Source organism: Erythranthe guttata, chromosome 12 (genome assembly GCF_056151865.1).
Source record: "Erythranthe guttata isolate IM_541 chromosome 12, IM_541, whole genome shotgun sequence".
In the NCBI taxonomy this organism is placed as follows: Eukaryota; Viridiplantae; Streptophyta; class Magnoliopsida; order Lamiales; family Phrymaceae; genus Erythranthe; species Erythranthe guttata.
The window spans coordinates 2,704,875-2,719,680 of record NC_142544.1 but is presented as its reverse complement, the minus strand read 5'-3'; the positions used below and the strand labels follow the sequence as shown (position 1 = coordinate 2,719,680).

At 35.3% G+C, this 14,806-nt stretch overlaps 1 pseudogene; it reads right to left on the bottom strand.

The window, feature by feature from the left end:
• Positions 1–13,154: 13,154 nt before the first annotated feature.
• LOC148766217 (PR5-like receptor kinase pseudogene) lies at positions 13,155–14,330 on the bottom strand (annotated as a pseudogene).
• Positions 14,331–14,806: the final 476 nt, after the last annotated feature.

Sequence of the window (14,806 nt, the reverse complement as noted above, 5' to 3'; positions counted from 1 at the left end):
TCCGGAGTCCGTAAAGACCGCACCACCGTCTCAGTCACCGGAACGGTAATACTGTCAGCGCAAGTGATGTTGGGTCCGGGGCCCGCCGATGTAACGTCGAACAGATTGATTCTTGTATCGGTTTCATCTTCACAGCTGAATGTATTGGGTATTTGCGCCAAGAGATCACCAGACTGAGGATTGTCGAAGCAATCGTAGTAGAGAGTGACGTTGTTTTCTTTGAATTCTGGCAAGTAATCGTAGAGGAGGTTGCCGTCGAAGTCTGTGGTAATGTTGCGGAGGATTTCCGGACAAGTGTTGTCCCACAAGTCTTCCCTCACGATCGTGAGTGTGTGGGCATCGTAATCGATTTCCTGTACCCTGTATTGTGATGATGAGATGTTCAGCATTGGGGCTCCGCCCTCGCAAATGAGCTCGTAGTCTGGGCGGCTGGGGCACGTGGGCTTGAACCAGAAGGGTTTGCTTATGTAGCGTACGTTGCCGCAGTTAAATGTCCCCGACATGTCCCAGCATGCCTTTGGCTGCGGCATTCCATCATCTTTTTGACAGAAGAAAGCAGGGAAATAAATTGATAAGAGGATTGCTTCCAGCATGAAGAGAAGACAATTGCCATTTTTAATTAGGAGAGAGAATACTCGGAATATGTTTGATCCTAGAAAGAGAAACTAGTACAACTCTAGTCCTAATTGATCCCTTTTTTATTCTTGAAAAGCCTACAAGTTGGTCCACTTTTTTTCTTTTCTTTATTTAGCTTTCATTGATTAATTTTTAAATTATTACATTCAACATTTACGTAGGAACTGCAGTCACTAGTCAGATACTCAGAATCTAAGACCAAATATAATTCAATGTTTGTCGACATAATATTTTTCTTTGGTTTTCCTATAATCAATTTTTTTATTCATAAAAAACCTAAAAGAATAGTATATTACTTTCTCTTACAATATTTTTTGTTAGATTTTATCGAGTATATATGGTACTCAATTAATTCTTCTATATGTATTTTAGGTCGGTGCTAATTGAGAAATTGAACATTAAGAGGGAGTTAATTGCATAGACCCCCCTGTGTTATTTCTCGGAAGCAAAAAACCCCCCCGGAAAAATAAATTAGCATATAACCCCCTATGTTGTGTTTTAGTCAGCCCACCGCCCCTTTGTGTGCACTGGCTCGTTGACTTACATGAAATGACAGAATTGCCCTGAATAAAAAATAAAGCAAAAAAGAAAAAAAAATCAAACTAATTTAATTATAAATAACCTAAATTTAGAGGACCAAATTGTAATTTCCAAAGTTTACACCTTCTTCCCCATTTCCGTCAGCACCGCCGCCGTCTGGCCCTCCGACACCCACCCACTCCTTCAAATTTCTCTCCCTCTACACTGCCGCCGTCTCGAATCACCGCCGCCCACCCCTCGTTCAAATTCCTCTCCTCGACACCTTACCCCAGAGCCCTTCAACTTTGTCAGCTACCATCTTCTTCCCGTAAGCCCCCCCTCCCCCTAAAATTCTTTACCAGACAAAGCACCACCACATCCATCCCCCAACCCCACCTGCCCCAACTCTTCCTACCTGTCAACAATGCGCCGGGGCGACTACACCAACGGTATCACGTCGTGACGGCGTCGATTTTGATTTCTCCTTGAGAAGTCGGCAAAAAATAAAAATCAAAAAATCCAATTTAAATATCTCCGAAGCCCTTCGCCGGAGGATATTGAGGCGAGTTTTGCTTCGATTTGTTCGGATTTGTGTCCATCTATTGGGAATTTGGATTCTCAGGTGTTGTGAAGGAATTTGGTTAAACACGATTCATTTTACGATTTTCTTCAGCCATGTTTGGACGCGGAAAAAGATTACTCAAGCAGTCTAGGAGTGCAAGAAATATCAGGTTCCCAGCTTTATTTACGCTTCTGATATTGATAATGGAACAGCTTCGACTCTTTGGTTCAGTTAAATCCGACGGTAGAATTAAGAAATGGGACTGATTTGATATGGCAGATACCAGACTTGCCTAAGGCGGTTCTCTTCTTGGCTCATGGTTGTAATGGCAGAGCACTTAATTTTTGGGATAAGTCTCGTAATTGCCCAAATTGTGTTGGTTTGCCCGAAGAGAGGCTCATTGTTCTTGTGGTGGCATTTACGGGCGGTGATAGGGTATTGTCGAGAGTTATGGTGAGGTGAACGGGGATATAGTGGAAGGGGCAGTCCTAGACGATAGAAGAAGTGGTAGGGGGCTGCGAAGCGGAGATGGGCCATGGGAGAGCTGGGGTTTGACATTATAGTGGTGGTTTTAGGTGTAGTGAAGAAGAGGGTATTTCATAAAATATGAGGGACTGAATTGATAATTTAGAAAACTTTAATTTGTCCTAAAATGTCCTAAAACGCACGCCCAGCTGCATGAACCGCGAGTGTATCCCACGATTCGCTCGTAGGGTCCTTATTGTCATTGACTTCCTTTCATAGGGGGGTATTTGCTAATTTTTTTATCAGAGGGGGTTTTTTGCCAATTAGAGATTTCACAGGGGAGCCGAGTGCAAATACCCCCATTAAGAGGACAAAACAGGAAAAAAAAGGGATAAAAAACAGGCAAGAATGAAAAAATCGGCCAAAGTACACCAAGAGAGCTTCGGACGGCTGTCCCATAAATGAACTGTGAAATCGAATGGCCCTCCGGTGGAGAGGAAGATAGCTTCATAGTTTGAGACCGCCGTCCCAAAGTTGTACTGTAATGCCAGACGGTTGTCCGAGCCATTGAAGCGGAAGAATCAGGCCACGCATTTCCAGACGATTGTCCGAGAATTTACACTGAAATTCAGATGGCCGTTCGAGCTCACAAATTTGCACAATAAGAAAGTTTCAACTGCACAAGGAATTTCTTGCCTTCTTATATGTGACAATTACTCATCACGAAAATTATCATCCAAGCACGGAATTTGAGTGTGATAAGCTAGGCGCGAAGAAGGGAAATCTAGAAAGACTCAAGCATCGTTTTTATCCTTTCTTTTATGAATTTTGTTTTGTTTTTCATAAGAACTATGAGTAGCTAAAATTTTATTGCTAGCATTGTTCTCTCTCTCTCTCTCTCTCTCTCTCTCTCTCTCTCTCTCTCTCTCTTATTACAGTTTTATCATTTATCTTTACCTATCTCTGATTTTGTCCAGAATAAAAATAAAAAAATCTTGTTAAAAATTTTAGTCCAGTCTGTAACAATACGACAGACTCGCAACTTTTGGAACAATCATTACTGTCATAAATTTCTTTACATTATTTTTTAATGCATATTTGGTTGGCCCCATGATGATATCATGGCTTCGGCATCGCTACCGTGTATTTGTTTTCATTGGTTTTTCTTTTATATTGAAGAAAAAGCTGTCTCTGCATATCAGTTTCATATCTACAAAATATTTCTTCATAGTAACCAGAGAATGCATTTTGGTATTTTCCGTAAACTTGAAAACGTGTTCCTGCCGTGTTTTTATTAAATAAAAAAAGACCATATATATGCTAAGTTAATTAAATAATTACTAACTTTTTTATGGAGTACGTGAAGTGCTATTTCCCTATATTCAAATGCAAAACTACATCAAACAGCTAGCGGGCAGTTGAAATCAAAGCCGTGTGGCAAATAAGATATAATATTTATTTAAATATAGTTTCTTCTTTATTAAGTTCTTGATTGGGTTCTTAATGCTTACTTTGACATGTTCCACCTGGTGAAACATATATGGGGTGTGTCGTTTGATGCACATATATAGTTCCATAAAAAAAATTGATATATTCATCTATTGTTTTGCTCTATTTGAGAAAAAAATCCACACTCATTTCTAGCCATAATTTTTTTCCATTTTGAACCTGCCTGTCACATCATCATTATGTCACGCGCCCCATCATCGTTGCGTCATGCACTGGTCATAACCCCCCACTTTTTTTTTTTTTTTTTTTACGTTTTTTTAACTTTTTTTTTTCTGTATCAGTTTTATTAATCGATTATGAAGCATAGTCTATTAAGGAAAATCGACACATAGTCAATTAAGGAAATTCTTTAATTGTTGGGGTTCTTTGAGATAACCCCCTCACTCAATTTCCTAAGAGGGATTAATCCAATTAATAATCCCATTTTCGGGATAATCTCTTTTTACATTTCGATTTAAAAAACATAGTTTTTAACAAATTGAAATCCACTATAAACTTATCGAAAACCACTATGTAATTAATGTATTCCATTACAAAAATTCACTATAAACTTATCGAAAACCACGATGTATTACTGTGGTCCATTATGAAAATGCATTATAAGCTTATCGAAAACCACTAAGTAATTAACGTTGTCTATTACTAAAATTCACTATAAACTTATTAAAAATTTCAGTTTTTTAAAAAATCATCTTTTTTTTCCAGCAGGTTTACCAAAAAATGAAATCCACTACACATTCGTCAAAATTTATCGACATTCATTATAAAAAAAGATATTAAAAAATAACGTAAAATTCACTGTTAAACTGTCGTAATCCACTGTAAAATTAACGTAATTCACTATTCACTGCCTGAGTTTAAAATTCACTATTCACTGTCTGAATTTGAAATCCACTATTTACTGTAAGTGTAATCCACTATTTACTGACTCCTGAGAATTAGAAATTCACTCTTCGGCGATCTAAAAAATACATGGAGATGAGTACAACATCAAATAGATCACCGTCCGATTCGTTTTCCTCAAATTTTCGACCCATCAATAGCTTATACAGAACCACTCCAAATTAAAGTTGTACATGCCGTTTTGTTCAGCCTCCTTCTTTTGTATCCATATTCTGTTACATAGAAACAAAAACAAAAACCACTAATACATAAGGATTGAGTAAGCGTACACCATTAATTACAACAATAACATGTATAAAAAAAATTATCAACTTATACAGTGTTTTTAACACCAAAACACATGAATTACTAAAACGTCAACCTTACATGCCAATATAAATTGGAATATTTAATACCATAAACTCCTATAGACAGATTCACAAGACAAAAATTCAACCACCGATTAATATAATGGTTTTAAACTCATACCGTAAAACACTAACACACAAAACAATAATATGGAGAAACTATTATATTATTAAACTAATATATATATATATATATATATATATATATATATATATATATATATATATATATATATATATATATATATATATATATATATATATATATATATATATATATATACATACATATATATATATATATATATAACCACTCTGTGTTTAGTCGACTACGTCGATCCTCACTGAAATCAGACGATTTTTGTGTGAAAACCACTATGTGCTTAGTCGACTAAGGCATAAGAATAATATCAAAAGCACTCTGTAAGATTATCGTAAATTTATGAACATTCACTATGTATGGACATTCAGTATAAACAAAAAAATAACGTAAAATTCACTGAAAGATTATCGTAATCCACTGTAAAATTAACGTATTCCACTATTCACTGCCTGAATTTGAAATCCACTATTCACTGTCTGAATTTGAAATCCACTATTCACTGTACACGTTGTCAACCCCCATCCATCTAACGTAATCCATTACTTACTATCCCGTGAGAATTTGAAAACCACTATTTAGTGTAAGCGCATCGACACCCCCTTCCCTATTGCTCCCGCCTGCATAGGTATATTTGTCGGCAACAACGGCGACTCCAATTCAGATCTAGAACACCATTTATCCCACAAATCCGATCGATTTTTGGCAAAGCCTGATCCCAAAAATTATAAACTTAAATTTTGGTAGAAAAATATAACCATTCTCGGCACCATATAATAAGGCAGCATTAACTTGCAAAAATCCCTTATCTCTCTGTCCGCATCTTTTAAACAAAATACCTTATCTCGCTGGATCCAAATCTGGTAGTCGAAAAAAAAATATGTCATCCTTAGAGAGCGCCGACAGATCGGAGGTCGTCTTCGAGGCGGTGAAACGAACTCGTTAAAGGGGATGGTGGGGGATCGTCTAATTGGATTCCCGTGAATCTCGGTGGCGACGAGATATGCAAGTGAGATGAGGATTATCAGGGCATAGGTGGTGGTAAGCTATGATGGACGTTGGTGAGGCATAGAAAAGGAGAAGAGGGATAGTGGTCCTTCTTTTCGTCGCCGGGGAAGAAAAACAGAAGACGAGATGGTGGTTGTGAAGAGAGAAATATATATATATATATATATATATATATATATATATATATATATATATATATATATATATATATATATATATATATATATATATATATTTATATATATATATATATATAGAAGAGAGAGAGAGAGAGAGAGAGAGAGAGAGAGAGAGAGAGAGAGAGAGAGAGAGAACGAAACGCTGTGGCTAGGGTTAAACAATGTGGGTATTAGTTTGATTAAGGGTATAATTGTATTATAAAATTTAATATTAGAGTATGGATTTATCTTAAAATTGAAGAAAAAAAAAGATCCCCTCTAATAGTAGATGTCATATGAGGGGGATTTTGTCAAATAATCCCTTAATTTTTTTATTATTTTTCTCTATCAGGTATATTAATTGCCTATGAAGCATAGTCGATTAAGAATCTGACTACTAAAAATATAAAATCACAACTACAAAAAATGCAAAATCAACTATATTTTACAAAAACAAAAAATATACAAACTTTATAATTGATTGATACAATTGGAATCAATAAACAAAAAAATCCAAAAATAAAAATCAAAATTTGAGTCGATTAACCTTAATCGACTACTGAATATAGTCGATTAAGCCTTAATCGACTATTGAACACGTACATATTCGATAAAGGGTCCAGCATGCGCGAATTTCTCTATATGATCTGTCCTCCGCCAGATCTACCAAACAAATCTTAAATTTGCCTCCCCACGCCGTCGCAACACCACACCATCCCATAATCCTTGCAACTTCATCCCATTCCATCCAACACCTTGCGACTTCATACCACCCACAATCCTTGAACCCAAACAAACCATTTTTCCTTCTCCAACTAGATTTAGTTTGAAACCAAAACCATAATATAGATCTAGATTGAAACCAACTAGATCAGAGAAACAAATTTAGAGCTACTCAAAAGACATGGTTTTCCAGCGTCGATGACTTGAGACATGGTCTTCACTCTACACCGCTGCCATGATCTTCTCATCTCCGTCGCCGATGACTTGAGACATGGTCCTCCCCCGCTGCTGGTGTTTCCGTGAGTGAAGAGAATGGAAGAGGGAATGAAAAACAATGAAAATTAGGGATAGGGTATGTATGGGCTTTATAAGGGTAGTTTGGGGATTATTAAAAATTCATTTTGCTAGAAATATACCTAAGGGGTTTGCTCTAATTATTTTTGTGAGGGGGGAGTTTCTGTTAACCACATTTCCTAGATGGGGTGGGGGGTTCTTGCTAATTTCCCCTTCTCTAAAATACCTCTATAATATGATTTTTATCAATTCCATCCATTATGCTCTAACTTCATCCATATTGCACATTGACCCCGGATTTGAACAACTATATTACACTAACTCCCATTTTCATAATTTTTAATTTTTTTTCAGAACAGTAATATTACTAATATTACTGTCCCAAACAGTAATATTACTGTCCCGGACACTAATATTACTGTCCCGAACAGTAATATTATGAATATTACTTTCCCGAACAACAATATTACTGTCCCAAATAGTAATATTATTGCATGAGACAGTAATACTACGGTCGAAGACAACAAAATTGCAGGCCGAGACGATAAAATTAACTGATACAGTAAAATTATTGTCTTACACAATAATATTACTGTCTCAAATAGTTAAATTATTGTCTCTGACAACAATATTATTGTACTGTCGCTGACAGTAATATAGCAGGCCAAGACAGTAATATTAAGGGTGAATTACAGTTTGCACCCCTGTACTATCGAAAATGTCGCATTCACCCCCCTATACTATCAAAATCTACAAATACCCCCTGACGTTAACTATTTTGTTAGTTAAAGCTGATGTGGCATATTGACCACATTTATTCATTTTTTGGACTTTTTTTGCCCCTTTCACACTATCAATTATATTTTTCCCTTTTCTTAATTTCTTCTCTTCATCATCTTCCAAAATAAAAAAAATAATCCCAATTTCCATCACAACCAGCAATCAGCGCCCCAACCCGAAAAACAATCCCAAGAACCCATCATCAGATTTTTGTTAATTTCTTTTATGTTCAACATTTTCTCTACAATTTTCATCACTTTAACCTTGATCAAGAACCCATCATCTATTTTTTGGGTTTTCATCCCTGCGGAAGAACTCACCTTGGTGTCAGCCGTCGGGAGTCTGCGGCGGCGGCGGCGGAGGTGGTGACGCGTCATTTTCCGCCGTACGCACGGCGGTGATGGTGTATTCGTTCAATAGGAGGAGATCGACAGTAGGGGTGGTGACATCATCATCGTCGAGGATTTCAAGATTTTGGTGGTGGGTGGTGGGTGGTGGGGTGGTGGCGGTTGTGGGGGAAAATTGAAGTCATTTGTGTTAAGCTTCCTTTAATACATAATTTCTCCAACCAATTTTTCGGTCAAAATGAGGAATCCATTTTCTAGTGATAATTTTTGCACTGTGAAAGAGAGACAGAGATTTTTTCGCAGAGAGAAGAGAGAGTGATGAGAGATATTTCAGAAGATGCAAGAAAGGGTATAAGAGTAATTGCACAACAAAATTTAACACTGTTAAATTTCTGACCATTGACTGTTAAAAATAGGGGGGTCTTTGATGTTTTCAATACTATAGGGGGGTAAGGCTCCGTTTGACAGGATTAAGCACTGAATGCTGAATGCTGAATAAATATCTGAATCAATAAGAGTTATGTTTTAATGCTGAATAGTGAACAATTAAGTCCATTTGATAACTGAATATCAATAATTACTGAATAATATTATTTTCTTATTGTAAACTTGTGTAATGGTGAAATTATATATATTAATTAAATTTGAGTAGTATATATAAATAAATTTAAAATTTGGAATATTTCGTATAGAAAAAATATATTATGACAAACAATAAACTTGTAGATAAGAATTAAAAGTCAATATTAAATATATATATATATATATATATATATATATATATATATATATATATATATATATATATATATATATATATATATATATATATATATATATATATATATATATATATGAGTAAATTGCAAATACTACCCCTGTGTTATCTTGAAATAGCAAAAACCCCCCTGTGATAAATAAACTAGCAAAAACCCCCCTGTGAAATTTAGTCAAAGGCATAATCCCCCCTAGCTGATTTTTTAGACTTGAAATGACAAAATTGTCCCTCAAAATGTATTTATATATATACATATTATATGTATATTTATTCTTTTTAATTTATTTGTTTAGAAATTAAAAAAAAATAGTAAACAACTAAATTGATTATTTTTTAAATAAAATAATTAAAATATTTATAAAATATAAGAATTTATTAATTGCAAGACTCCAGGGGTATTTGTGTCTTTTTATATCAAGTCAACCCTCAAATAGTTCCATAGGGGGGTTTTTGCTATTTAAATAATTTCACAGGGGAGGTTTTTGCTAGTTTATTTATCACAGGGGGGTTTTTGCTATTTCGAGATTACACAGGGTTAGTTTTTGCAGTTTACTCATATATATATATAAAAGTACTATCATATCAAATACAATCGTGATAGCAGGAACAACAAATATAATAATATAATAACTCAAAACACACGACCTCCCCTCATTTAATTGCTTAATTTAATATTATTTTTTGTCAAAATAATAATTTATTATTGACTTCCACAATTGATGTAGGAGAGATATGAGATGGCCGTTGAGGGCTTTTTTTTCTTTTCAAAACTCATTCAGATACACATCTTACCGAATAAGTAAATAATTATTGGCTGAACCAATAAGAGGCAAAATATTCAGTTCAGAGATTTAATCCAAACACACTGAATGAGATCATGCTTACCGAATAAGAAGAAATTGCTTATTAAGAGGCCATTCAGTAGTCATCAAACAGGGCCTAAATGCGACCTATTCCATAGTACAGGGGTGCAAAGTGTATTTTACCCTAATATTAATTAAAATATTTTTTAAGAAAAAACAAGTGTTAAAAAAAAAATCAACGCTGGAGATCGGCGGTCAATAGTGGTTGACCTGCCGGAAAAAAAAAAGTTTCAGACAAAAAATATTTTTTTATAAAAAAAAGTCAACGCCGGAGACCGGCAGTCAACAACGGTTGACCGGCGGTGGCGGTCAAAATTGGGGTCAAAATTGATTAATTGGTGAAATTGGGCTAAATTGGAGTGCAAATCATGAAATTAGGATTGAATTGGAGTTTCAAGGAGTTGGGGGTAATTTTGATAGATATAAAAGGATTTTCCTTATTTCCAAATAAGTTTGAATGATGTGGATTTATTTGCAAGACAAAAAAGTTGGATGTCCCTTTTTGAATTAAGTGCTCTTGTCATGAGCATATTTGCCATTTGCCCTAATTGAATATAGAGTCTCTTTGAGAAAGCCCCCCCTTTACTTCTTTTATTAGAGAGACAATTTTCCTCCATTTGAGAAAAGCCCTCACCCATTTCCAAACACATTTTTTTTCCAATAATGAATCCGCTACATCATTATTGCATCATGCGCCCCACACCATCATTGCGTCACGCGCTGGTCATCAGCCGTTTTTTTTTTCTTCTTTTTCGAATCAGTTTTATTAATCAACTATGAAGCATAGTTGATTAAGGAAATTATTTAATTTTCTTATTTTCTTTTATTCTTTTTTTTCGTTTTTTAATTTTTTTTTCTCTATCAGGTATACTAATCGCCTATGAAGCATAGTCGATTATGAATCTGACTGCTAAGAATAACAAATCACAATTACCAAAAAAATGCAAAATCAACTATATTTTACAAAAACAAAAAATATGCATACATTATAATTGATTTACAATTGGAATCAATAAACAAAAATTCCAAAAAAAAAATTAAATATTGGAGTCGATTAACCTTAATCGACTACTGAAAATAGTCGATTAAGCCTTAATCGACTATTGGACATAGTCGATTAAACAACACGTAGTCGATTAAGGGCCCAGCCTGCGTGAATTTCTCTTTCTGCGCCGTCTTCCGCCCATTCCACAAAAAAATCCTAGATCCGCTCTTCATCATCACCACGTCGCCGCGACACCACACCATCACCACCCCGCTTCTATATTCTAATATTATTTTATACAAATAAAGTAAATCACAATCTGAAACACCAATCAAAGCAGAACAACCATCTTCAAAACCACCCAAACAAAGCCACCAATATCAAAAAATATGCAGCAAAATTAGATTAAAAATTCATAACGAATAAGTAGAATCAAGCAAAACTACCTCCAATGCGTATTTTGCAGCCCCCGTCGCCCTGCTGCCGCCTCTACTTGAAGACCCAGTCGCCAACCTACGCCCGCGCCGCCTTCTACCATCGCCCCATCGCCGGACCACCACCAAACACTCAGATCATATCTTGTAAAGAGGGAAAAAAAAGAGAGAGAAAGAGAAGAGAGTGGGAAGATAAGAAAAGAGAAAAAAAGAACGGCAAAAATAACGTAAAAAATAATTAGGTTTTTGAAAGAGTATATTGGACAATTAAGGGTAGCTTTGGAATTTGGAATTATGAAAATAACATTTGGGTGGAATATTAGCTAAGGGGGTTTTCTCTAATTATTTTTGGGAGGGGGTGTTTCCTTAACTACATTTCCTAGATTGGGGGTTCTTGCTAATTTTCCCATGAATATATGACAATAACAACTATAATAAAATGTAGGGCAAAATGCACTTTGCCCCATTAGAAACTCACAATTCGCACTTTTCCCCCCTAAGAAACCGAAAAAGAGACGCTCCCCCTTCCAAATTGTGTCCCAGTTGCACTTTACCCCAAACTTCGACTTTGGTGTATCTTTCACCGGATTTTAAATATGTCCGTCCACTTAAGGGGGTATATGCGTTATTTTAGGGACTAAATTGTAATTTCAGAATTTCCTTAAAAATCCTAACCCCCTTCATTCTTCCCACCACCACAACACCACCACCACCACCACCACCTCTACCACTGCTCTTCATCATCATAAAAATAGTCACCATCATCTCCAGGGCATAAGAACCACCAACTAATGCTTACTCTCTCCATTTTTAAGTTCTTCATAACACTAGTTTTTTTCGGTTTCTTAGGGGGGGAAAGTGCGAATTGTAAGTTTTTTAAGGGGGCGAAGTGCATCTCGCCCTAAAATGTATTATTGATATCGGTAAGATCAACATTTATACAAATTTAATAATACAACCCGAAAAATATGATATAAATTTAATTGTCATAATATGATTGATAGTTAAATAAATGAAACAAAGGAGAATTAGAGAAAATAGGCTGGATAATAGGATATACAAATAATAATAAGTTAATAACAATAAAAAAGATATAGATGTAGTGAAATAGGAATGTGCTAGCCGAGATTTGGAAGTACTTTGCAAAAAAAAAAGGCTGCAAAATATGAGAATATATAGTTATATATATATATATATATAAATTTTTTTTTTTTACAATGCCATCTGGGTTTCTAAGGTTGTCGTAGCGTTTCTTTCTTTTATATATGAAGATAATTATCTGGAAAAAGAAACGAAACTTCAAAACATTATTTTGGGAAATTAAAATTGATTGAAAATTTGAGCCTTATATGTTTCAATTACGATCTAAAAAGAATTGGAAAAAAATGATGATCTGAATTTTGGAATTCAGAAATGCAAAAATGTAATTCCAAAGCCGATTTTTTTTGGATCACAATTGACATAAACAAAGAAACCGTTCTAATTTTCATCTCGAACCAATAGTGTAATCCTACTCAATCCAAAAACCCCGTCATCATTCTCAATAAAGGTCTTCATTGACTATATTACCCCAAATCATTGGATAAATATTTTCCACAAGTTAAATGATTTGCGTCGAAAATATCATGATATGGATGAAACAAAGTATTATTGAATTCTTTCCTTACATATATATAAACTCAAACATAGTAGTCAATATGTGATTTTGTCGAAACAACACAATGAATTATCATATATCTATATCTATATAGGACCATCAACTGAATGTTTCAGCTCAACGTATGTTGATAACAACGACGAAAGTCCATTGACTGATAGCGTAGGAGAAAAGAGGAATGACTTTGGTGGAGTTCGTATGGATTGAATACTTCCTTCTAACATTTCAATAACCTTAGACATTTTGGCCTGTCTGATGGAACTGTCTAAATGCACCAAAATCCGATCAAAAACATTTTCCTTGATATTTCTTCTTTATCTTCTTTATCATCGATCACAAGATTATTATTTAACTTCATGGTAACGTCAAGTACAACTTGCTCTAAATTTGTCAGGAAAATAATTCAAACTCGACTGACCAATTGTCTCTCAATTTTGTCAAATTTTCTCGCTCCAGCCATTTCAGGAATCATCATTCCGCAGCTATAGACTTCTGATTTAGGAGAAGCTCCTCCGAAATTTCTGGAGAATATTTCTGGAGTGATGTACCCGATTGTGCCTCTTGCTCCAAGCCTTGATATTATACTCTGCTTCTTCTTGTACAATTTAGCAAGCCCAAAATCCGATATTTTCGGACATGAATCTTCGTCCAAAGGAGTGTTCTGAGGCTTAATGTCGAAATGAACAATCTTAGTGCAACTCCAATTGCGATCTTGTACAATGATTCCAAATCAAGAGGACACTCTTTATTGCTGATGAATTTGCCTAATGATTTATTGGGCCTAAATTCGTATACCAAAGCCCTGTTGTTTTTATCGAAGCAAAATCCCAAGAGATTAATAATATTGACATGGGTAGTTATACTAATACTAGCTACTTCATTCATTAATTCTTCTTCGTCACTATCTGTCTCGATCAAAACCTTAACAGCAACAAGGGAGCCATTGGGTAAAACACCTTTGTAGACACTACCAAATCCTCCTTGACCAAGTTTATCTTTCAACGACTTTTTCATTTTCTTGATTTCAGAATATTTAATTTGTATCTCTTTAGAGCGACTGAACCATACTGGAGTAGAAGATTTCTAATATCTTCGTTGCTTACCCATTCAGGGCTTGTTCGCGATGATCGAAAGGTTGGAAGAAGAAAAGATTTTTTGGTTAGACGCATGAAATTTGCTAAGCATTTTCTTCGAACCAATATAGAACTAGAATGGATGGTTTTGTGTCTATTACCAGTTCTTTTTCCTGAGTTAAGACCCATCATTCAGATAGATGGGGGTAAATTAATGAGCTCGGATATTAACGAACTCTATAGAAGAGTTATCTATCGAAACAATACTCTTACCGATCTATTAAAAACAAGTAGTTCTACGCCAGGAGAATTGGTAATGTGTCAGGAGAAGTTAGTACAAGAAGCCGTGGATACACTGCTTGATAATGGAAACCGTGGGCAATCCATGAGGGACGGTCATAATAAAGTTTACAAGTCATTTTCAGATGCAATTGAAGGCAAAGAGGGAAGATTTCGTGAGGCTCTGCTTGGCAAACAGGTCGATTATTAGGGCGTTCCGTCATTGTCGTAGGTCCTTCACTTTCATTACATCGATGTGGATTGCCGCGCGAAATAGAAATATCAATAGAGATTTTCCAGACATTTGTAATTCGTGGTCTAATTAGACAACATGTTGCTTCGAACATCGGTGTTGCTAAGAGTAAAATTCGGGAAAAAAACTGATT